Source organism: Lutra lutra, chromosome 6 (genome assembly GCF_902655055.1).
Source record: "Lutra lutra chromosome 6, mLutLut1.2, whole genome shotgun sequence".
NCBI lineage: Eukaryota > Metazoa > Chordata > Mammalia > Carnivora > Mustelidae > Lutra > Lutra lutra.
Genome location: NC_062283.1, coordinates 12,884,429 through 12,908,234, shown reverse-complemented (window position 1 = coordinate 12,908,234; position 23,806 = coordinate 12,884,429). Strand labels below are relative to the sequence as shown.

Sequence of the window (23,806 nt, the reverse complement as noted above, 5' to 3'; positions counted from 1 at the left end):
GAAAATTTTTTTAATTAAATTTAAAATTTTTTTCAGAGGGTGATTATTTTCATAACCTTGAGTGTGGGGCTTGAATTAGGCTAATGGATAGAATTTTAGCAACTTTAGGTTTTTCTCCAGATTTTCCTTCAACCTGTAGTTCTTGTGACCTCTTAGACTCTAAGAACAAACAAAAAAGGAGACTGGGAAGGAGCGTTTGTGTATCTGTGGTACAAAGAGGCAACAATAATGGGGGGAGGGTTATTCTTCTGAACAAATGATTCTGTTTCTGGTGTCTGCATACCTGGCTGGCAGGAAATATAGTCCTAGTCATGATTCATCTCCACTTCTGTGGATTCTGAGCATGCAAGGTACCAGGACAGGGAGAAGGGAGAAGGAGGGAGGGAAGGTACCAGGAGGCTGAACCATGAAGGCTCATAGCCAACACTCCTCTTCCTGCCACAATTGAATCCTGGTGTTAAAAAATATTATGAAGGTAAGGAAGATTTTATTCGAGAGACAACTGAATGGAACAAGGGGAAGTGGGGATTTATGGTTAGGGGCACGATGAGAGGGTTGGTGGATGGAAACTTACAAAGAGGAGATATCAGAGGTGGGGGAATTCTGGCTAATTGGCTTAATGGAACCCTTGCTGAAGACGGGCCAGGACGATCAGACACCAAAGATGGGGTGAGGTGTTTGCTCAGATGCAAAGGATGGTGTTAAGCATGGGGGTTCTTTCTAAATGACCCATCAGGATTCTTGCTAAAAGTGGGCAATGCAGGTCCAACAAAGACAAACCCTGAAGCCCCAAGGTCAAAGTATATTTGGCTTAGAGGGGCCTCACTAAAGTTGAGTCAAGAAGAGAGTCTTTGTCACTGATTGCCTGGCAAAGTTTAGACGTTCTGCTCTGAAACTATTCCCTTGTAGTCACTGTGTCCGCAGACCACCTATGGGACCCTCACAGCTACTCCATAGAAAATTGGCCACGACCTTTAGAAGGCACTCATCTTGAGAGGGACTTGGGACCTGCCATGCATAGAAACCCCAAAATTGGCCTCTCCTTTTAGAGGAGTTTTGAATCTCCCCTTCCTACCCATCCACATAGAGCCAATGCAACACCTCAACTGCAAATACTTTCTTCACCCACTTTCTTTCCTGGAATACCCAGTTCATCCGACTTAAACAACATAGCACTGGGTAGGGCTGTCTTCCAGGTACCAATAAATTACACCTTGGTTTCATACTACAAAGTCTTGGTTTCTTGGGATGGGGAAGGTAAAAACACAAGAGGGAGCACAGAAATAAGTATCACAATAAATTGTTTCTAAGTTATCGATAGAATGACTTAAAAACATAATGGTTCTACTTTGAATCTATGTGTCTTTCTATTGCTTGCCTGCAAATACTATCGTATTATTTAGAATTATTTAGAATTTAGTTCAGGATATTCTGCCCAAAACACCTGACTTCCAGGTGCTGTATCCCCTGAACAAGTTGCAAACCATTAATATTACATGTGTGAAGGAAAATGTGTCATGCCATGTCAGGAGCATTGGTGGCTATAGAATATTGCTTGATGATTCTGAATTACGTCAGTTGATTCGATGGGAGGGAAGGAGAAAAGAGAACGCCCTGTGTCTTGGGGAAGGGAGCTCTCAGCTAAGAAAAGGAGTGATCATGTACCCCTTAATGCTGAAGTCAGAAGATTCATCAGAGGACAGGAGAACTGCCAGACAAAAAACAGGATACTTAGCTCAATTTGAATTTCAGATAAGCAATAACAATTTTTGTATAAGTATAGACCATGCCATATTTGGGATATACTTATACTAAAAAAAAAATTTCCGTTGTCTATCTGAAATTCACATTTAGCTGGTTGCCCTATATTTTTATCTGCCAAATCTGGCAGCCCTAATTACAGGCTCCTTTTTTTAAATATCAGCTTAAGCAATTGATAACATTGATATTAAGCCTGACAGAGGGTGCCATGTTTAAAATCATGCCCTAAACTAGACACCAAAATGGGCGGGTCAAATAGTGTAACAAATCGTCTTAAATCGCTTTCTGGCTTCCAGTCCTGCACTGCTTCTCCCAGCTACAAGCTGAAGCAGTCACTGTCCTGGGATGGGTGGATACTGTGTCCCAAGCAGCAGGACCAGGGAGTCATCAACCAGAAACATTCTGTTTCCTTCACAGGTTTCTCTTAACTTCCATTCCCAGGCCCCCGTCTCAGACCTCTGCTCTTCTTCCTGAATACTCTCTCTAAGAGAACATCTTTCCTTGCTCACAGGTTCCATCACTCCTGAGCCAGTTTCTGCCTCCTTGGGTTCAAGCAGCAGCCCCAGCCATGAGCTCCCCTTGGGTTTCTCATCATTTCTTAAACTCGGCTGGCCAGAGCAAAACACATAAGGCTCTCTTCAGACCAGCTTCTCACGTCTGCAGCAACCTGGGCTCCACCGGCCCCAGCCCCCTGGCATCTTGAATGGCTCTCTTTCCTGCCTCCTACAGTCAGACCAAATCTCAGCATGGTTCCTCTGTAAATTGTCCCTCACCCATAGCTTTTCCCAGGGCGGCCACATTCATCTTGGCCTACCTCTCACATCTCAAATTGCAACTCCCCCAAACCCAGGCATTTCCTCTCCAGATCTGTCTCCTTATTGCTTCCAAGGCTTCTGGCTTCCTGCAGGGCTCAATCAAAGCCCTCTGCAGTAAAGTCCTACCCTGCTTAGAAATGTTGGTTCCTATGTCCCAGCATGACATTTCTTCCACGGCCTCTCTGTCTCAGAAGATGGCTTCCTCCTTTCTATCCCCACACCATTCTCCCCTCTGGGAATGTGCTATATCCAACCCCTCCTTCAGAGACAAGGGCAATTTCCTCTTCCCTTGTGGAGATGTCCTTGTGTAATCTGGCCTCCCTGGGTCTCCTACACTCAGGGTTTACCTCAGTGAAGTCCCGAAAGGATAAAATGATGCCATTTTCTTTGTTTAATAAAGGGAATGGAGGTGGTTACCTCCTTCACCGAGATCCTGGCTTCCCTCAGTGAATGGGTTCAAAACACATGATGCCCTAAATATGGCCCTCAGTATACTGAGTACCTTAAGCTGAAGGAGTATGAGAAAATGGCAGATACAAGAAAGTCACTCAAGAGTGACCTTCCTGGGGTGCCTGGGTGGCTCAGTGGGTTAAAGCCTCTGCCTTCGGCTCAGGTCATGATTCCAGGGCCCTGGGATCGAGTCCCGCATCGGGCTCTCTGCTTGGCTGGAAGCCTTTTTCCTTCTCACTCTCTCTGCCTCCTTCTCTGCCTACTTGTGATCTGTCAAATAAATAAATAAAAATATAAAAAAAAAAAAAGAGTAACATTCCTGGCCTATTCTCCTGAAGCCCGTAACAAGACTATGGTGTGAGAGGTACCTTCCCCAGACCTGCAGGGAAGGAGCATCCTTCTCTCCAAGATGGGGGCAGATGGTGGGGGGGAGCGAGAAGAACCAAACATATAGGCCTAAGTTTCCCCCACTTCACTACACTTACCTCACACCCTTTTCCGATCACGCTTCCCCACAACTGGCCCTCTTCATCACACCCAGCATAAAAACACTCAGGTTTAACCATCTCTACGAGTCTGCATTTCCTTAGGAAAGCTTTTGTATCACATAAAGCCATATTAAATAAATTCGTATGCCTTTCTCCTACTAGCTTCTCCTTGAAGATTTAATTTTCAGACCTAGCCAGGGTCCCTAAGAGAGTCGAAGAACACATTTTCCTCCCCTACACCCAAGTCCTCTTGGTCTGGGGGTGATGGGTTCTGGAGAAATATTTTCCAGCCCTACAGGCAAAATTCCCTCTAGACCTGGATGTCCGCTATCCCCCAGACCCTCGCCCTCACATCTGAGTCCCCAGAGCTGGTGGAACATACACGAAGAAAAGAGCTTCCTGAGGTTGAGGCTTCATTTCCAAATGAAAATGAGAAAAATCTAACTTGTATTCATCATAATAAAATTTTCTTAAGTGATAATTTTGCATAAGCAGCTCTTTGTGGTTTTTTCTGGCCTAAACATTTTTTTTTTTAATGTTGTAGTTTTTTGCATTGGTCAAGGCTAAAAAGTCATCTCTTTCAGGAAAGTTCCGTTTCCTGATTTCTTATATCACAGTCTGACTCACCCAAAGCTGCCTAAGTAATACCCTGAGTTCTTGGGGTGCCTGGGTGGCTCAGTGGGTTAAACCTCTGCCTTTGGCTCAGGTCATGATCTCAGGGTCCTGGGATTGGGCCCTGCATCTGGCTCCTTGCTCAGCAGGGGAGTCTCTTCTCCTTCTCCCTTAGCCCCTCCCCCTGCTTGGGCACTCTCTCTCTCTCTTTCTCTCTCAAATGAATAAATAAAATCTTTAAAAAAAAAAAATACCCAGAGTTCTTGTACCTCACTGCTGTTTGCTAGTGGTTTCCATGATGCACCAGGACAGGACAGCACCTCCCAGAAAATAAATCCCTGTCAGACATGACCTTAAAGCCCATGGTGAATCAGGTTACAGTTGGCCTAAATCCACTCTTTCTTTCTGAAATTGGGTAAGGATCAATTTCTCCATAAGAGTTGTCATCCTCTCAAATTTCATGGACACCCAGGGGGGACAAATAAAGATGCTGATTCCAAATGGCCTTTTGCCCTTGGTTTTGATGGGTTGAGACAGTGTAGAATGAGGAACCGTGTCCAATTCTGGTTGGAAATGGGTAAGGAAAAAAAAAAAAAAACAACAACAACCACATATGCAAAAACATTTAACAGGTCAATAACAAGCAGTGTGCTTTGCATGATATCCTGAAGCCTTGCTCTAACTAGCAAGAAGAATTCTGTAGACGGCAGACTCCAACTGGACCCCATCCAAGGATGCCCATCGATTGAAGTAACTCTGGGACGGGATGGAGGGGAGGGGAGACCAGTGGCAGTGGGGCCAATGGGGAAATGATGGCAGCAGTCCAGGTGAGGTCATGAGGACCCGAAATAAAATGGTGAGGACAGGAAGAAAAGAACATACTTAAGAGGCCTTGGGTCTGGGTGTGTCTGAGAACTATGGGAGGTGGACAGCAGGAGCTATTGGTTTAAAGAGGTGATGCGTGGAGGGAACCAGGGAAGAGACTTGTTGCCGTTGCCATAGAGAGAGGCAACGTCAGCCAGGAGGTGCTTACTCTGTGGGTGGGGGATTTTAGTCTCTGGCCCTGGCCCTGTGGATTTATAAGCACGTTCTGCAGTAAGGGAGGCAGCAGACAGCAGTAGCCAAAGTTCTTTTCTCAAAAGATGGTGGAGACACAGAAGCAGAAGCCATGCTACTTCATGCTCAGGAGCCAAAATGCAACCCAAAATAGAGAGCAGCGGCCTGTCCTGGGAGCCCAGAGCCCAGGGTGGATCGGCTCAGGGAAGTCTGCGAGGAACGCGGCACCTGTCGGCTGGAGCCTGGGGGTGTTGGTAGGCAACCTTCAACAGCAGAAAGGCCAGGTCCAGAAGCAGCCCTGGGAACAAAGGACATCACAGGGGCCTAGCCAGAGAACATGAGGAAGACCCCAGGGGCTCACAGAAATAACTGGCTGGATCTGCATTCCAGGGAAGGGACACAAGCCAGTGAAATCCGAGTTCTGACAGTGAATCTGACCTCATTTGTATCCATAGGCTGACGGGGCCTGGAAACATCCGTGTTACAGATGGCCACACACCCGAACTTATCACATGACATTACAATCCCCAGTTTACATCACTTTCTCCTTCACTGCTCCAAAAGCTTCTGGGGCGAAGTTCCTCTGTACGCTCTCCAAATAGCATGCACGCTTGTGGGAGGCATGGGTCTGGTGTGGCTGAAACCCCAAGAGGGATCTCCCTGTAATACGACCGTGGAACCACATCCCGACCCTAAAAGAGAGTCATTACAAAACTCCAGCATGAGAACAAGAAATCAGCATTCCTCCAGTGGACACCGTGAGCTCCATGATGACGCCGAGCCCCGGGAAGGACCTGGTCTCTCTAGGTCAGCAAGTTACCTCTATGTCTGCATTTCCTACAAGACAGGGATGCACCGAAACTTAATAAAACAGGCTGCTTGGCCAGAATAGCCAGCAACTTCAGAGAGGGGGGAAAAAACAATTCTTTTTTTTTTCAGGGGGAGGAGAAGGAGAGGAGGCAGATTAGTTAGCGGTTTTGGAGACCAAAAGTCTAAGCAACACACACTCACGCATGTACCCACACCAACTTCACCCCCACGATCTGAGACCCTGGAGAGAGTCGCTGGGGCCAGGAAGAGGCACCCAGAGATTTAGTGCCCGAGAGGCACTGAGAAAGGCACTTAGAGAAGAGGCACCTGCTCTTGAGAGGCCACAGGTAAGCAAATGGAGCCATCAGTTCAATCTGCCTCCTCCCCCACAACCCCCAACCCCTGCCCTGGGGAAGCAAAGTCTGGCAGGAGGGAGGTCATAGGCAACCCAGAGACATCACCCTTTCCTGCAGAAGGGCCGCCCACTGTCCTGCACGAGGGGCTCTGGGAGTCACTACAACAACACAGAAGCCATTACCTGATAGAGTATGTCTGCAGCTGACAGAGAGCAGGACGATCTTCACGTCCCCAGCCATGGACAGACACTGGTGGGTACAGACACTGCTCCCCAGTTTGCTTCGTGGGTCACATCATAAGGTGATCCGGTTAAGTTCACGCTGCCGTACCCCCGGCCCCCTGATTTCCAGTCTCGCTGGAGCGGGACCTGACCAGTGAAAGTAAATTCAACCCTGCTCCCCGTGATGGTCCTGAATGGGAGCTGCTCTGGGGGGCGGGGAGCAGAGATGCTGACATGAAAAATACATATTGTTCCCCCCACCCCACACTTTCCCCTCCAAAGTCATTGATTTTTTTTTAAACTGCTCGCTAAAGGAGACACACATCTCTGTACCCCTCGACAGCCCCCTGCTATTCACGAGCAGGAACAGAAGGAACGGATTCTTCCAACACACCGTCAGCCGCAGTGGCCTGAGCCCACGGCCAGGATCAGAAAGAGCTCTTTCCAAGCTCTGCAGAGAATCGTGTCGAAAGCAAGAAAAATAAGAAATATCGATTACCGTGTTTGAAGAATTTTAAAACAAGTGTTTGCCATTCCAGCTTGCTTTCCTAGTCTTAGCACTTGAGAAAAATCCTGCATTTCCAGATAGGAAAGTGCTGGGTTTGGGACTTTTATAAAGGGCCTGGTAATATTTTTCCTAAGATCTCCGTGGTAGGGTGAGTTTCTACCCATTGCCTATGCTCGAAAAGATTTCAGCATCGGTAGTAGCTGGGACGGAACAAAGGTGGCGCGAAAACATCAGTTTTAGATCTAAATGAGCCCGGCTTAATAAGACCCACGAGGTTTAAAGGCAGACTAACTTCTCTGTCTCCTGCTAAATACAGATTTGCAAACACCATTAATGCAAAAGAGGTAAGATAAGTCAGGCGCAGATCCCGCGCTCGAGGACAAGTCATCCTAGTCTTTGCCATAATACACATGTGGACAGGACCAGACCAGAAGGTGGTCGGAGAAGTTCAGAAGACAAACAGACGTGCTTCGGGGATGCCCCTAGGAAGTGAACTTCTCCAAGGGTGGTGCTCTCTTCCAGCGGAGACCCAAGTGGAGACCCAAGCGGAGTCCCGCCTGCCAACACAAGGAAAAAGCTTCCCGGGAGGGCACGTGTGGTCCACGTGGACACCGACCACTCCTCCCAGTGTGAAGACCCCCAGAGCAGGGGCACATGCAGAACTGGAAGGGAGACCTTTCCGGGCGGCTCCCTTGGGACCACAGCCAGCTTCTTGAAAAGGGGAAGATAAACTTAAAAAAAAAAAAATTATAAATAAGAACCAGGCCAGTCGAAAGCTCTGTCTCTGTCCCCCTGCAGGGTGTGACCTGATGTTGGTGGGGAAGCCAGCTTGGTAACTCCCCACCCACGCACCTGCCCCCACTACCCCCGGAGCGAGAGACTTCATTCCCCAGGCCTCTGTGAAGGAGACAGGGTGCACCTCAGGCGGGTTAGCTGTGTGGGCTCGATTTGGGGTGGCCGCCTCGTGTCTCTGTCATTGTCACAACCAGTTACAAACCCCGGGGGACTCCCCATCTGTCCCCAGCCCTCCACCCAGAGGGAGAGCCTGGAAGTGTCCAAATGTTCCAGCCTGCACTGATGGGTGAAACCGTGTCTGCTGTCCCCTCACCTGGCTGTGCGGCTTCCAGAAACCCCTGTGACACTTTACTTGGTGGGTCAACTGAAACCTACGTTGAGGAAGTAGCATTTGAGCTGAGTCTTGAAGAAGGAAGGGGATTTGGCCTCTGGGTCAAAAAGCAGCTTGCATGCAAACGTTTCACACAAGAGCATTCAATGAGGAAAACAAGGGAGAAGAAAACCTGCATTTCCAGGAACACACACCCGTCAGATCACAGATAACATACATTTTTTTTGCCCTCCCTCTTCTCATTTTCCATAATTTATATCTGCTCGGACTTAGAGTTCCTTAAATCCTTCTTGCTTAAAATCAAACCTGGCCCAGAAGGAAGAGGTGAGTGATATATAGCTGTAGGGAGAGGCGGGGGGGGGGGGGGTGGCGCGGGGAGGGCGGTGGCAGGTGGGGAAGATCTGAGAAAATGCTGGTTGAAGTCACCACCTTGCTAATGGGTGAGAAGTTCAGAAAGTCATGGGCAGAATTGGGGTCTTTGCGGCACTGTGGAGAGTGGCCCAGTACCTGCCCTCACAGACCAGCAGAGGCGGGGCAGGGATTGCAACGTTCTGCAAAAGGAAAACCCAAAGGGTTGTGGAGGTTCCCTGTGGAGCCCAACACCTTCCCAACTGCTGCAAAGGCCCAGTAAGTAAGGCCCCCACACATGTCTGTGCATTACTAAAAAAGGTTACAGAAAAACCATTTCTTCGTTTCTGCTAAATGTCCAGAAAGCAGGAGAGGAATGGTAGAAAGCCGCACAACAGCCACTTGGCAAAGCTTTTCAGAATGCCTTTCTATTTCTCTGTTTTGCAAGCTCTGGGAGTGCACTGAGACTTCCCCAATCAAGCAAGGATCCTTTTTCTTAACATTCTGCAAGGCTTCCTTACAAATGTCAGAAAACAGGACTCCACAGAGCCACCAAGGTCCTGAGGCGGGTTTTTAAGGTCCAGACTGCAGCGGCCTGCTGGCTGGTCTTCCAAGCCTGTACGCTCAGCTTCTGAAACCAGCCCTTTTACCCTGTGGCTCCCTTGGCCCAAGGACTTGTATGGCTGGTGGGAATCCAAGCCCGGATTCACATTCCCTGCCAGCAAACCCACTTCACCCATGAACACTTGGCACTCAGAGTATAATTTAGCCAGGCCCGGCTTCTTGGGGCCACCGAGCTTTTCTAGTGCAAATGCTCACCAACAGCCAGAGTGACGCAGCGGGGAAACGGAGCCAAGGCCAAAGGCATTGTAGCCGATCCATGAACTGGGCGGCCTCTGCTCGGCTATGGGCGTCACACAGAGCTCAGGGCACAACAGTTGGCTCTCTGAAGGAGAAACTCGGTGCAGTTGTATATCTACCAAGGTTTATTACAAACTTTACGGGTATACAAAGACATCAAGTTGGCTCTTAGGGATGCTTCCACTGATCAGTGACTTTCATATCTTAACAAACGTAGAGTGGCAGCTGACAAACCGACAAACAAGTGTAGTTTGGGGGCGCCTGGGTGGCTCAGTTGGTTGTGTGTCTGCCTTTGACTCAGGTCATGATCCCAGGGTTCATGGATCAAGCCATGAGTCAGGCTCCCTGCTCAGCGGGGAGCCTGCTTCTCCCTCTGCCCCTCCCCCTACTTGTGCACGCGCGCGCTCTCTCTCACTCTAAGTCAAGTAATATATAAAATCTTAAACACACACACACAAGTGTAGTTTTGACATGAGTGTGGGCTGATATTTTTATTTACACAAGTGAGAAAGAGGAAAACAAAATGACAAATATGCATGTCAGAACTTCACTTGTTGGCCCAGGAGAAGAGGCACTTCTTTGCAGAATCAGATCCTAGATTTCAAGCACTAGAATATTTTCTCAATTTTTTTGTGCCATCACAATGTAATAGCCACACACAGGTACACCTAAATCTATATTTCTAACATCATCTCCAACACTTTCTTTTTTTAAGTGATCTCTGCCCCCAGTGTGGGCTCGAACTTGAGAGCCCTAGATCACCAGCTCCTCCGATTGAGCCAGCCAGGCGCCCCCTCCATCACTCTCTCCATTCTAGGCCAAGGGTCAACAAGCTTCTGCTCTTAAGGGCCAGATATTCAACATGGTCAGCTCTGTGAGCGGTACCATCTCTGTCAGGACTGCTGACTCTGAAAGCAGCCACGGGCAACCTGTACACAGATGGGCTCAGCTGTGCTCCAGTAACATGCACACAAAAACAGGCAGGGGCCCAGATCTGGCCCACAGGAGGCAGCTAGCCAGCCCCTTGTGTAGACCATGGATGAAACAATGACTCAAGGGCACCTGGGGGACTCAGTAGGTGAAGAGTCTGCCTTTGGCTCAGGTCTTAATCCCAGAGTCCCAGGATCGAGTCCCGCGTGCAATTCCATGCTCAGTGGGGAGTCTGCTTCTCCCTCTGACCCTCCCCACTCTCATGCTCGCTCTCTCTCTCTCTCTCAAATAAAGAAATAAATAAAATCTTCAAAAAAGATTGTTCAAAAAAGAAACAATGAATCAACCCTGATTGGTGGTGTTTCTTTGAAAATCAGGCCTCTGAGGCTGACGGCAAGCTCTCTGTGGGAAGTCAGAGACTGAGCTTAGAGGACAGGGTACATGGGAGCACACCCTTCCACACCTCTTTGCTGGGACTGCCGTCACAAAACACAGCTCACTGGTGTATTAACAACGGACATGTCTTTCTTGAAGTGCTGGAGGCTGAAGTCCAGATCGAGGTACGGGAGACTCTGTGCCCTGCTCCTGTCCTCACTTCTGATGGTTTGCTGGCAATCCCAGCGTTCCTTGGTTTCTGCAGCATGGCCCAGTCTCCGTCTTTATGTTCATGCAGTATTCTCCCTGCATTCATGGCTGTGTCCAAATTTCCCCTTTTGATAAGGACTCCAGGCATATTAGATGAGGGTCCTGCCCTAAAGACCTCGTCTTAAGTAATTACATCTCCAACGACCCCTTTCCCATACAAGGTCACATTCCAAGACTAGTGACTTTAACTTCAACATATGAGTTTGCAGGGTGGGGGAGGAGGACATCATTCAATCCATAAAACTACCATACAGCTAGAATAATTCTCAATAACCTCTAGAGTTAGAAATAGAAATAGATGGGGCGCCTGGGTGGCTCAGTGGGTTAAAGCTTCTGCCTTCGGCTCAGGTCATGATCCCAGGGTCCTGGGATCGAGCCCCGCATCGGGCTCTCTGCTCAGCAGGGAGCCTGCTTCCTCCTCTCTCTCTGCCTGCCTCTCTGCCTACTTGTGATCTCTGTCAAATAAATAAATAAAATCTTTAAAAAAAAAAAAAAGAAAAAGAAATAGAAATAGAAATAATAGAAAAACATAGTCAGGGAAGTGATGAGTTTTGGGTATTGATCATTTTTGTTTTATTTTTTTTTAAAGATTTTATTTATTTATTTGACAGAGAGATCACAAGCAGGCAGAGAGGCAGGCAGAGAGAGAGGAGGAAGCAGGCTCCCTGCTGAGCAGAGAGCCCGATGCGGGGCTCGATCCCAGGACTCCGAGATCATGACCTGAGCCGAAGGCAGCAGCTTAACCCACTGAGCCACCCAGGCGCCCCGATCATTTTTGTTTTAATATAATTTTCTTAATTTTAAGTTCGTATAAAACTTATCTAGTTTAGGGATCCCTGGGGGGCTCAGTCAGTTGAGTGTCTGCCTTTGGCTCAGGTCATGATCCCAGGGTCCTGGGATCGAGTCTGGCATCGGGCTCCTTGCTCGGTGGGGAGCCTGCTTCTCCCTCTTCCTCTACCTTCCACTCCCCCTGCTTGTACACGCTTTCTCTCTCTGACAAATAAATAAATAAAATCTCCCCCCCCCCAAAAAAGACCTATCTAGTTTAATTTAAATATTAATACATGTATTTAACACCTGGCTGGCAAAATTTCTGCAAATCTGTTGGTTGACTCTCTTAAGCCAATACAAGTTGGCTTCAACACACCATGGGTTATGGGGGGTGTATGCTATGAACAGGGCCTCCAGAGAAGTTATATCTCCCCCAGGCCCTGAACAAGGAAAACCAGACCATAGGCTCTTTGTCCCCATCCTAGAAGTCCTCCCCGCAGAGGAGCCCTGTGTGACACAGTGTCAACCTCAGTCACTTCCCCAACCCCTCCTACCCTCTCCAGTTAACTCCATCCTCATTGTTGGGTCAAACCTAACTCCCCCGCTCCCCAAAGAAGGTGATGCTAAGCAGGGCATATGAGACTTCACATCAGGACCCATTCTTGCTCATATTCTGGTACTCAGGCTCCCTCCAGGACCAAATAACATCCTTATATCTACTAGTAACTTCTCCAACCAAGCCCGGTCCACAGGGATCTTTCCCTTTGCTGAATTCCTATAGAATCTGCTTACGTGTGACATCGCATTATCCTGTGGTTGGTTTCTGTATGGATCTTTTGCTTCTCTATTTAATTTATAAAACCTTTGGAAAGAGAAACTGTATTCGTTGCCGTCTCTCTCAGTCCTGGCCCAGGGCTAGATAGATAACAAGGAATTAATAAATGCTTGTCACTTACATAGAGAACAGAAAACAGTCATCAAAAAGCAATTTTGTCTTAGGCTCAGGTTGGAAAGAGCCAGGCCCTGGTTCAGAGGAAGGCAGAAATGAAACTCAAGGGTATCAATCATTTCCACTCACGAGCTTTAACAAGTTTGTAAAGGGAAGAACTGCTTAGACCAAGGGAAGGCCTCACTGAATGTGCCTTCTTGTTGTCTCCTGACTCTTCCTCGTGGGGGGATGGCCAAGGGGGAGGTATTGGCCAACAGCCCATAAAGGGTAAGAAATCTCCCAAGTATTAGTTCAGTAATCATGGGTACCTATCATACCATGTTCACTACAAATACTCAGAGGCTTAACAAAATATTGAGTTCTTTTTTTCTCACATAAAGCCTAATGACAGGAAACAGAGGAATGGGAACACAGCGTGCTTAGGGACAGAGACTCCGCCATCTTCTACCCATAGCCCTCATACCTTGGCCCTGGGAGTGGACATAAGCTGGCATCCCCAAGGAAAGAATGCACATATAGAATCACTCAGGAAAGTCTGGGTAAGTTCTGGAAGTGGTTTCATCAGTTTTGCCCACCTTCTACTGACCAGAACTTAGTTGGTTGGTCTGATGGCCCCATCTAGATCTCTATGAGCTGGGAAACAGCAACTCTACTGTGGAATGAGAACACAAACCGCTAGGGCTGTGCAAATTTTTCCATAAAAATGAGCCTGGCCAGGGCCCCCTATAACCCCTAAAAAAGAGAGACCAAGATGGAGGCTTCATCAACTCTGATGGATAGAATTTGGCTTAGACATCCAAAAGGGGTGGTTAAACCCTACCAAACTTGGGAATCATCCATGGAAATTGCTCCTAGCCAGGAAGGAGTCTCATTTAGCTGAAAAGCATCATTTAATAAATGAGAATAGACTTAATATCTCAAATTCCTTTCAGCCCCAGGAGAGACAATATCCCACTTCCATGCCACTAGAACATCCATCAGTGGCTCTGCTCAAGTTAAGTGGCAAAGGCCCTAAATTATCTCAGCATCATGTGATCTGTCGCCCTTCAAACAGTTCTCAACCGCACTGAGCCAGGAGCCGGTTACCATCCAGTGGTCAACAACAGTTTACGGGTTAACCTAGGCCATCCCCAGTGAACACAGGAAATTCATTCTACAGACCCAGAAATACCAAAACCTATAGGTATTTTAATGGCGTCTCCAAGCACCCCGAAAAGGGAACGTGATACCCAATTTTTATTTTCTAGACTAGGATAGTAATTTGACTCACTGTTTGCAAATAGTCTGGAAATCTACCAGAAGGAGCCATCATCTGACTTCAAAACTACCACTGAGAGTCACCAGGAATACGACACTCTCAAATTATTTCTTCTTTATGAGCCATGCAACCAGAGTTAGAGAAACCGCTAAAATGGTGTAGATACAGCAATAGAATAAGTTCCTCCAAAAGTGCCAAGCAAGATCAAAGAGCAGAACTCAGATATTTAAAATGAAAGGAGAAAGGGGTGTCTGGCTGACTTAGTTGGTAGAGCATGCAACTCTAGATCTCAAGGTTGTGAGTTCAAGCCCCATGTTGGGTGTAGAGGCTACTTAAAAATAAAATCCTTTTTAAAAAAGAGAGAAAGGATAGAGATAATAAAATGCTAAAAACAGCATCCACATGTAGAAAGAAGCAGAGCTGAATTAAGAAAACTGTGCCATGTCTCTTGGAGGGAAAATGAAGTAAAAATAAATATCCTCACACCCCCTCGAGAAAAATGTATATGATGTTAAGAATATTGATCTTGACAAATCTTAACCCTGAGGTTGAGAAACTTGAGTATATCTAAGCTGATTTCACATTAGAAAGAGAAAAGGAAAGAAATAAAATGAGGTCCATGAGCTTTAAAGATATATTTATTTATTTGAGAGACAGAGCATGAGGGAGAGGAGTGGGGGAAGGGACAGAAGGAGAGAATCTAAACCAGACTCCCCAATGAGCTCAAAGCCCAACTCAGTGCTCAGTCTCATAGCCCAAGAGATCATGACCTGGGCCAAAATCATGAGTCAGACGTTTAACCAAATGAGCCACCCAGGTGCCCCAAGGTCCATAAGCCTTATAGGAAAAAGATACCAATTTTAAAGCTGTTGTATTTTCCAAAAGAAGAAATAGAATGCCCACAACCAGTCAGAAGGAGACAGATTATCCAGGTCCTTGGGAAGCAGAGATGAGACATTTATTAGTTGAATAGCACACTGCAGCCTTATGGGAGACCACTAGGTAGGTGACAAATGGCCTCCCTTCTAAAATACTCTCCTTTTTTTTTCCTTCCCAGCCAAATGCCAAAAGTAAAACATATGCCTTGGGTGTCTGAAAAAGACAATGAAATATACGGCATCCAACCACAGCTTCAGGCACGTGAAGTTCTCCAAATAAAAGCTAAGGGGGGAAAAACCCAAGTCAAACATCTTAAAGTTCAGCCTATGTTTAAAAAAAAAAGTAAGACTAAATAAAAATAAAACTCCAGACTCCACAGTGCACATCTGGGACAATTTATATTGTGAGAGCAGGTTGTAACGGAAATTGCAAATGCCATTAGCTGTAGAGCGGTCCACAGACTCTGTGGTAGGATAGCTGGGTGGCCACAACCGCAGCGTTCCGCTGATGTCCCACTGATGAGAACTGTGATGGGACATTGCATCTCTGACGGGACTCATGATGAATACTCATTTCCTCCACAGAAGAGAGAAGTTTAAAAAGAGGTTTCTGCTCTTTGCCTTATCACAAAATAGTTTCTATATTCACAGAAGGGAACGAAGTAGGCCCTGTGATCTTTACACTGGGTGGCCTCCAACAACCCTATGCCTTCTGATATTGACGACCTTGTGTAGATTCCTTCCACATTGGCTCTGGGCCTAGCCATGTGACTCGCCTTGACCAGTGAACATTGGCAAGGATGACACAAGCAAAGTCTTATCCTTTTGGAAGGGATGCTTGTTCTTGAAGGCTTGGGCCATCATATGCGGAAGTCCATCCATCCCACCGGGGAGCTCAGCGGGAGAGATCAATGCCTTACCTCACCCAGCTCATCCAGCCCATCCCAGCAGAAGCACAGGCATGTGAATGAAAAAGCCATCTCAGATAATCCAGACCAAGCAGATGAACTATGGAATAGAGTAACTGCCCAGATGAGCTCAGCCCAGATCACAAAATTATGAGAAATCATAATTTGTTTTAAGCTACTGTGTTCGGCATAGTATGTAATGCAGCAATTGCTAAGTAGAACAGCTTCTTAGGAGAGAAGATGTAGTCAAATGCTCATGACCTTGAGGATCAGGTAGACTCAGATCAAGTCTTATAACACACAATCTACTAGGTGTGTGGTTTGGGGTGATGTCTTTTTTTTTTTTTAAGATTTTATTCATTTATTTAACAGTCAGAGATCACAAGTAGGCAGAGAGGAGGAAGCAGGCTCCCTGCCAAGCAGAGAGCCTGATGCAGGGCTCGATCCCAGGACCCTGGGATCATGACCTGAGCCGAAGTCAGAGGCTTTAACCCACTGAGCCACCCAGGCACCCCTTGGGGTGATGTCTTTTAACCTCTCTTCATTTTTTCGGTGAGAAAGCGAGTCCCTGTTGGTCGCTCCTCCAGCCGAGCACCCACGCTTTTCCCTTCTATGGAAGCCAATTCTACCATAGCTCCATAGGTGGGCCAACTGACTCAGAAAAGCCAATGAGTGTACCCTGTCATCTGAGTACAATAAAGTCAGTCAGGGCTAAGTTTGTGACCTAACCCAGTCCAGTCAGAATGAATCTCAGAACCTCAGCTGACAACATGAATAATCTTTCTTATCCTAGAAGCTAGCCTAAGAACGAAATTAACACACACAGCAGGAAATATCCAACAAAAGGAAATCACAGAGAGAAGGAACTTGAACTTGATCAAAATGCTCCTGAAGCTAGGATCTACCTTGAACGCTTTAAGTAATGTGAGCCAATAAATTGACTTTGCTGTTTAAATTAGTTCAGGCTAGGATTTGTTACATGCAACCAAAGTATCTTGGCTGAAATAGTGAGTACCTAGTTTTTTTCCTGCCTGGTACCCCTTTCTCCTGGAAATACTACTCCTCTTCTTTGGGGAAACTGTTCCTTCCCCACCCCTCAAAAAAAACATAGTTCTAAAGGAGGCTGCCATCGCTCCCCAAGTCACAAGGGAAGAGTAAGGCACAACAAGACCAATCAGAGTCTTTCCCTAATTTTAGTGACTGAAGAAGAGAGATGGGGCCCCTCTGGTAGTGAGGCTGAGCTGCCAGAAGCCACCCACAGCCCTCCTTCCAGCTCTGTGATGAAAGCCTTCTGAGAGGACAAAACCCTACTGAGACACAAGAAGAGAGTCCGGGAACATCCCAGACCTTGACTCCAGATGATCCTGAGGACATCTGCCACCCAACCTTCAACAAACTGACTCTGAGAACCCGTGAATCCCCCTACCCCTCAGCCCTGCATCTTGGGATGAGGTGTGTTGCTTTCACTTTGACCAGGGCTCCTGGCTCTGACTTTTTAGGCCAAAACAATCACTGAGAGCCTCTCAGAGGCAAGTCACAAAACTCTCTAGGCCTCTGTGTGCTAAAATAAAGGGCTGTCCTATGTGCCCAAAGCCCTCTCCATCTGCTATAGGCCTCTGGGGCCTCCAGTACAGATGAAAATAGTACCCACTTGACCTAAGTTTCACATAACTTTCGCCTTCTCATTACCATATCCCATTTCTATCGCACAAAAATATTGATTCATAAAGTTAACGAGAGCCATTCAGTGTGCACAGAACAATATCCACAGCTTCTACTCACCGGGTGCCAGGTTAGGCGTTTCATTGCTTCCAGTCCTAATAAGCCACACATAGTAGGCTTCTGCAGAGGGCGACTATAAAGGAAGGCACATTTACAGTCAACCCCTCATCTCAGGACTCCAGGATCCTGTTTGCGCTTTCCTCTTCCCCAAATATTTTTGAGAATCCTGTTGTGAGTCCCAAGGCAATTACCATAAGAATTTCCCTCTAGTTCCACCAGTAAATGGTTCTCAACCTTCCCCCCTTCCTGCATCTTTCTATGAGTCCTCAAAAGGGGATGGGGCCCCAGCTGGAAACTACTCCCCAGTGCCCATCAACAAGGGAATGGATGGAAAGGCTGTGGTATATTTACTCAGTGGAACACTAAGCCACAACAAGAGGGAATGAACCCACATTCTACCCCCTATCACTATGAATTGCATGGACATAAAGTTATACAAAAGAAGAAAGACAGGAAAGAAAATGCAAGAATAGTTCCACTTATATAAAGATAAAATCAGTATGATCCAGCAATCCAACTTCTGAGTACATATGCAAAGGAAATGGAACCACTGTCCTGAAGAGATATCTACATGCCTGTGTCCCTTGCAGCCTTATTCACAGGAGTCGAGACATGGGAACAAACTGACTGTCCATTGATGGATGCATGGATAAAGAAAGTGTGGAATACACAGACTATGGAATAGTATTCAGCCATAAAAAAGGAAATCCTGGGACGCCTGGGTGGCTCAGTTGGTTAAGCAGCTGCCTTCGGCTCAGGTCATGATCTCAGCGTCCTGGGATCGAGTCCCACATCGGGCTCCTTGCTTGGCGGGGAGCCTGCTTCTCCCTCTGCCTCTGCCTGCCATTCTGTCTGCCTGTGCTCGCTCTCTCTCCCTCTTTCTCTGACAAATAAATTAAAAAAAAAAAAAATCTTAAAAAAAAAAAAAAAGGAAATCCTGCCATCTGCAAAAACACTGAGGAACCCTCAAGGCATGACGATAAGTGAGAGTAAGTCAGAAAGAGGAAGACAAATACTGCATCTTCTTGCTTGTATATGGAATCTAAAAAAGCCAAACTCAAAGAAACACAGTAGAATGGTGGTTGCCAGGGGCAGGAGGGTGAGGGAAATGAGTGGGTATTGGTCAAAAGATACAACCTTCCATAAATAAAATCTTAAAAAAAAGGGGGGGGGCGCCTGGGTGGCTCAGTGGGTTAAAGCCTCTGCCTTTGGCTCAGGTCATGATCCCAGGGTCCTGGGATCAAGCCCCACATCGGGCTCTCTGCTCCGCAGGGAGCCTGCTTCCTCCTCTCTCTCTCTCTCTCTGCCTGCCTCTCTGCCTACTTGTGATCTCTGTCTGTCAAATAAATAAATAAAATCTTAAAAAAAAAAAAAAGATACAACCTTCCAGTTACAAGAGGAGTAAGTTCTGGGGATCCGATGTCCGGCATGGTGACTATGGTCAACGAATCTGTATTACATACTTGAGTCTTTCATGAGCATAGATATCAAATGTTCTCACCCTAACAACAACAAAATGGTGCTTATGTGGGGCGACGGGTGTGTTAACTAATTTTACTGTGATAATCATTTCACAATAAGTATGTGTTTCCAATCATCACTTTCTACACCTTAAACACACACAATGGTATATGCAGTTGTATCTCAATAAAGCTGGAGGGGGAAAAGAGCCTCTTAAAGGGGGAATCATTCGGGAAGCCCAGGTGACTGACTGGTTGAGTGAACAACTCTTGAACTCAGCTGGGGTCATCAGTTCAGGCCCCGTGTTGGGCTCCATGCTGGACGTGGTGTCTACTTAAAAAAAAAAGTGAGGAATCATTTAAAATGATACACACATTAGCATTTTACATTAAAACTTAAAAACGTACCTCCACCTACCAATAATTTGTTGTGAGGCTTAGGCCTTATTTTATTTTTTTAAATGGGGATCTACTCTTTGATGATCTAAGAAATGCATTTTCTGTGATTTCCAATTTGGGCTTCCTAAAAGCCAAACAAAAGTCTAAAGATACTTGCAAAGCAATTTTCGTGTGTAGTATCCCTTGAGATTTTTATTCTTTCTCACCATCTTTTTTGTTTGCCCCATCTACACATACTTTGACAGCAGGGTTTTTTTGTTTTGTTTTGTTTTGTTTTGTTTTGTTTTGTTTTGTTTTTACCAACTCTCTGTATCTTGTCTTTACCAAAACATGCAGCTGAAACTTCATAAGAGACACCTTTCTCTTCTCTCACACACAGTTCCTCAGTTTGTAAAATTTTTAACTCCATAAAGCAATTTAGAATCATGGGGAAAACAAAAGACCGCAATCAGGCAAAATGAAGCAAAGACATTAAAAGTCGGGGTGGCAGCGTGTCGTGGAGGGATGGCAGCAGGAAGAGGCAAAAGGACGAGCTTCTGGGCGCCGGTTACATTTCCCTTCTTGATCCCGGTCGTGGGGCGGGATCAGCTTAGCAATGTTCCTTAACCTTGACACCTGGCTTGCACTTGTCCTGTTCCTTTCATATACTGCAATACAGAAGTGGTCCAAGGACATGAAGGGGACGTGCTGCTCTGGTTTCTGGACTGGAGGGCTCACCTGCCAGCATTATGAGTTCCTCCCATTATCACAGAACTCTAGAGAGGGGGCCCGCTCTGCATTTGGGCATCCGATCTATCCCCAGCCACAGAGATGCTGGCCTCTGTGCCCTCTGCTGCTCCCTGAAGGCTTCATGCTCCCTGTCTGCCAATCTCTAGGACCCACCTCTCTCTCCATCAGCAGGGAGAAGCCCTCTCCTCCTTGCATATCCAGCACCACAGGGGCAGGGGGCCTCTCGTGCTGCTGCGGCTTAAATTTTACCACCCAATTCTCTGAGAAAGCTTTCCCCCAGGAGAGTTTATTATGTTTCCAGTAATAAAGAGTTCTATTTTTACCACTCCTGCACTGAATGCACTGGCACTGTGGCCAAGAGTTCATTCAATTAGAACCATATGGTACAATGGTAAAAAGCATGGCTATAGATCGCCTGGCGCTCGGTCCCAGCCATTTACCGGCTGGGTAGCCTCAGCCAAGTTGCTTAAGTTCTCTGGGCCTCGGGTTTCAAAATTCAAACGTGGCCTCTTCTATACAAATTAGGAAGATGAAAGGAGTCTGTACGTGTTCGTGGCTTAGAATAGAATTTGGTGTATAGTTCATGATTCTACCCAACCCCAGCAGTAGTAACACCTACCTGCAAACTGACATTTACTGCCTGTCTTACCCTGCAGTCCGTCTGCTGTGTCTGTTTCTTTCCGAACCCTGGTTGTCGGTGGAGTTCATGTGCTTTCCTAAGAAACTCTGAGAGCCCGTGCAAATCAGAGGATGGGGCCAAAGCCTATCCTCAGTGTCCCCTAACATTCCATAACTGTTAGAGACGGTTTATCTGCATAAAGATCACAAATGCCCTTTGGAAGCAGGCCACCTAACTCAAAGGCTGGCATTGCATAGTCTTAGGTCCAAGCTGGCAAGGAGGCCATCAAACTCGCAGTAACCCCAAGGAATAGGGATGATAAGTCTCATTGTGCACACGTGCAAGCTGGAGCTCAGAGGGGCTGATCCAAGCGCATGTAGCAGGTGGATAGCCGAGCTGCACCCGAGCCAACTGTTTCTAACTCTAAAACCCAGGTGCTTCCCACGGGACGATGCTGTCATCACAGGTGCAAGGCTCTGTGGATGGCAAGGAAAGAGGAAGCATCATTTGACTGGTGTGAATTACAGTCTAGTGGCGAGGTGGGGCATGGAAGTACACTAGAAAGAGAAAGTCAGCTCAGGCCACAGCCTATTAGACCTGAACATGCAGGGACCTACAGAAGAGCTATCTTCAGCCAGCCATTGCAGGTTGGATACAAAGTGTCCAGAGAACCATTCTTAGTCAAACAGAAAAAAATAATAATAATAATAGAAAACAGCAGGCAGTGGACCCAAAGGGTCATAAGAGATCTGAGATCTTGGACAAACCAAGAATCAAAAGTGAGGTAAAGATGAAAGCATATTTGGGGCACCTGGGTGGCTCAGTCAGTTAAGCATCTGCCTTTGGCCCAGGGCATGATTCCGGAGTCCTGGGATTGAGCCCCCAGGTGGGAATCCCTGCTCAGCAGGGAGCCTGCTTCTCCCTCTCCCTCTGCCACTCTCTCAAATAAATAAATAAAATCTTTGGGGGGAAAAAAAAGATGAAAGCAAATTTACTCTATGTCAGACACTGAGCAAAGCACTTCTTTTACTGTATTGGGGGGGTCCCTACAACCATCCTAAGTTTCAATCCTTCACAAGAAGGACTCTTAGAACTCAGGTAAGCGGCTTTGCTCATGGTTACCATTACAGCAAAAGGATACAGATTAAAATCAGCAAAGATAGAGGCATGCAGAGCAGAGTCCAGGAAAGACCAGGTGTGAGCCTCCAGTGCTCCCTTCCACTGAGGCTGTACGAACAATGCTTCCTTATCCCAGCAACAATGTATGACAACAGGTACAGAGTATTCTCAACCAAGGAAGTCGCTGGAGCGTTGGTGTCCAGGGTTTTTATTGCTAGTCCGTCACATAGGCATGGAGAGACTGGATGGCTGACCTCCGCTCCTCAGTCTCAACCCCTCCAGAACTCAGGCAGATATGGTGTGACCCAAGGCCTCCATCACAAATCCATTGGTGAGCATAAACTCTATGGCATGGCCGAAGGCCCCAAATAAAGAGACACTCTTAGCAGACAGGATATTTCAAAGGCTTAAAGTTCACCTCCCAGAAGACCTTCATGGGTGGGGTTTGAGCACTCCCAACACAGTGAATCAACCCTACAGAGTCCATGTCATTTCATCTGCACCAATAATCCTCTACAGATGGTCTCCAACTTACTCTGGGTCAATTGATTATTTTTTTTTATCTTTATGATGATGTAAAAGCAATAGACATTCAACAGAAACCATGTTTCACATTGTGAATTCTGATCTCTTTCCAGGCCAACCATACACAATGCAGTTTTCTCCTGTGATGTGGAATGGCGAGCCACAGTGCCCAGTCACCCTGTAATCACAAGGGGGAACAATGGACACACTGACAAGCACTCTGCCCCCACACAACCATTCTGTTTTTCACTTTCAGTACAGGGTTCAATCAATTACAGGAGATATCCAACACTATATTATAAAACAGGCTTTGCATTAGATGATTTTGCCCAACTATAGGCTGATGGAGGTGTTCTGCGCACATTTAAGGTAAGCTTTGCTGAACTATGATCTTCAATAAGTTAAGTGGATAGAATGCGATTTCAAAGTACAAAATTTTCAGCTTAAGATGGAATTATCGGGACATAACGCCCTTGTAAGTCAAGGTAGATGTGTATGTCGGTACTATTATCCCCATTTGACAGTTGAGAAAACCGAGTCTTTTGACAGTTGCGCCAAATCACAAGGTGACGTTCTAGCAGATGAAGGAGTCAAGATTCCACTCCAAGTCCATCTGATTTCAGAGCCAAAGAGATGCACTTTCTTCTGCTGCTGCCATATTCACATGCTGTTGGTCTCAAGAAGGACTAAGTGAACCCTTTGGATAAGCCTATGTTCTCCCTTCTGGTGAAAATAGAACTTAAAGCCTCATTGAGCTACATCAACCTGGACTGTTTGCATGATGCAAACTTCCGACTTAGCACTCAACACAGGACAGGTCTTACCTCTCTCCCACTAGGCTTCAGAGGCTCCAGAGGAAGGCAGTGGAATGAATCCTTCACCCCCAGCATCCCCTATACCAGGAGCAAGAAGAACGAACACAACAGTTATTATCTAGATAAATTGAATATCCTGCTGGGGGTCAGTCTAATAAACTAACTTCACAGGTGAAAGAGTATTTGAATCATTATTATTGACAACTGCAATTTAAAAAAGGAGCAAAATAAAAGCCAAATGTCATTTATACACGAAGAAAACATGCTTGACTTTGGAACACTAAGGAAAAAAAGAACCCAGACAGGTAATTCTCAAACAGTGAAAAACAATGAAACTTTTACAGATGTAAAGCGTGTATCAAACAGTGTAATCCATTGATGAGGGACCAGCAAGGATGACAGAGCTAGTTCAGAGGAGAATTTAAAGAACAGAGGTTTATATGGTCAACCAAGAAGGATATGCCAAAATAAGTTTCCTGAGTGAGACACCAAACGAGTTAATGACATAAAGGACAATAAATCTTTAAGCATCAGAGAGGTTGTCTTCTCCACCAGTCAGAAAACTATTTTTGCTCTCCTGAACAAATGTTTCTAAGTTAACACGCAA

General features: G+C 46.4%; 1 long non-coding RNA gene across 2 annotated transcripts in view; it reads right to left on the bottom strand.

Moving 5' to 3' along the window:
- LOC125103091 (uncharacterized) overlaps positions 1 to 23,279 on the bottom strand; it is a 148,354-nt gene extending 125,075 nt beyond the window's left edge. For both annotated transcript variants that reach the window (XR_007128282.1, XR_007128281.1), the window contains exon 1: positions 23,209 to 23,279. This is a non-coding gene — a long non-coding RNA (uncharacterized LOC125103091). The remainder of the gene's footprint in view (positions 1 to 23,208) is intronic.
- Positions 23,280 to 23,806: the final 527 nt, after the last annotated feature.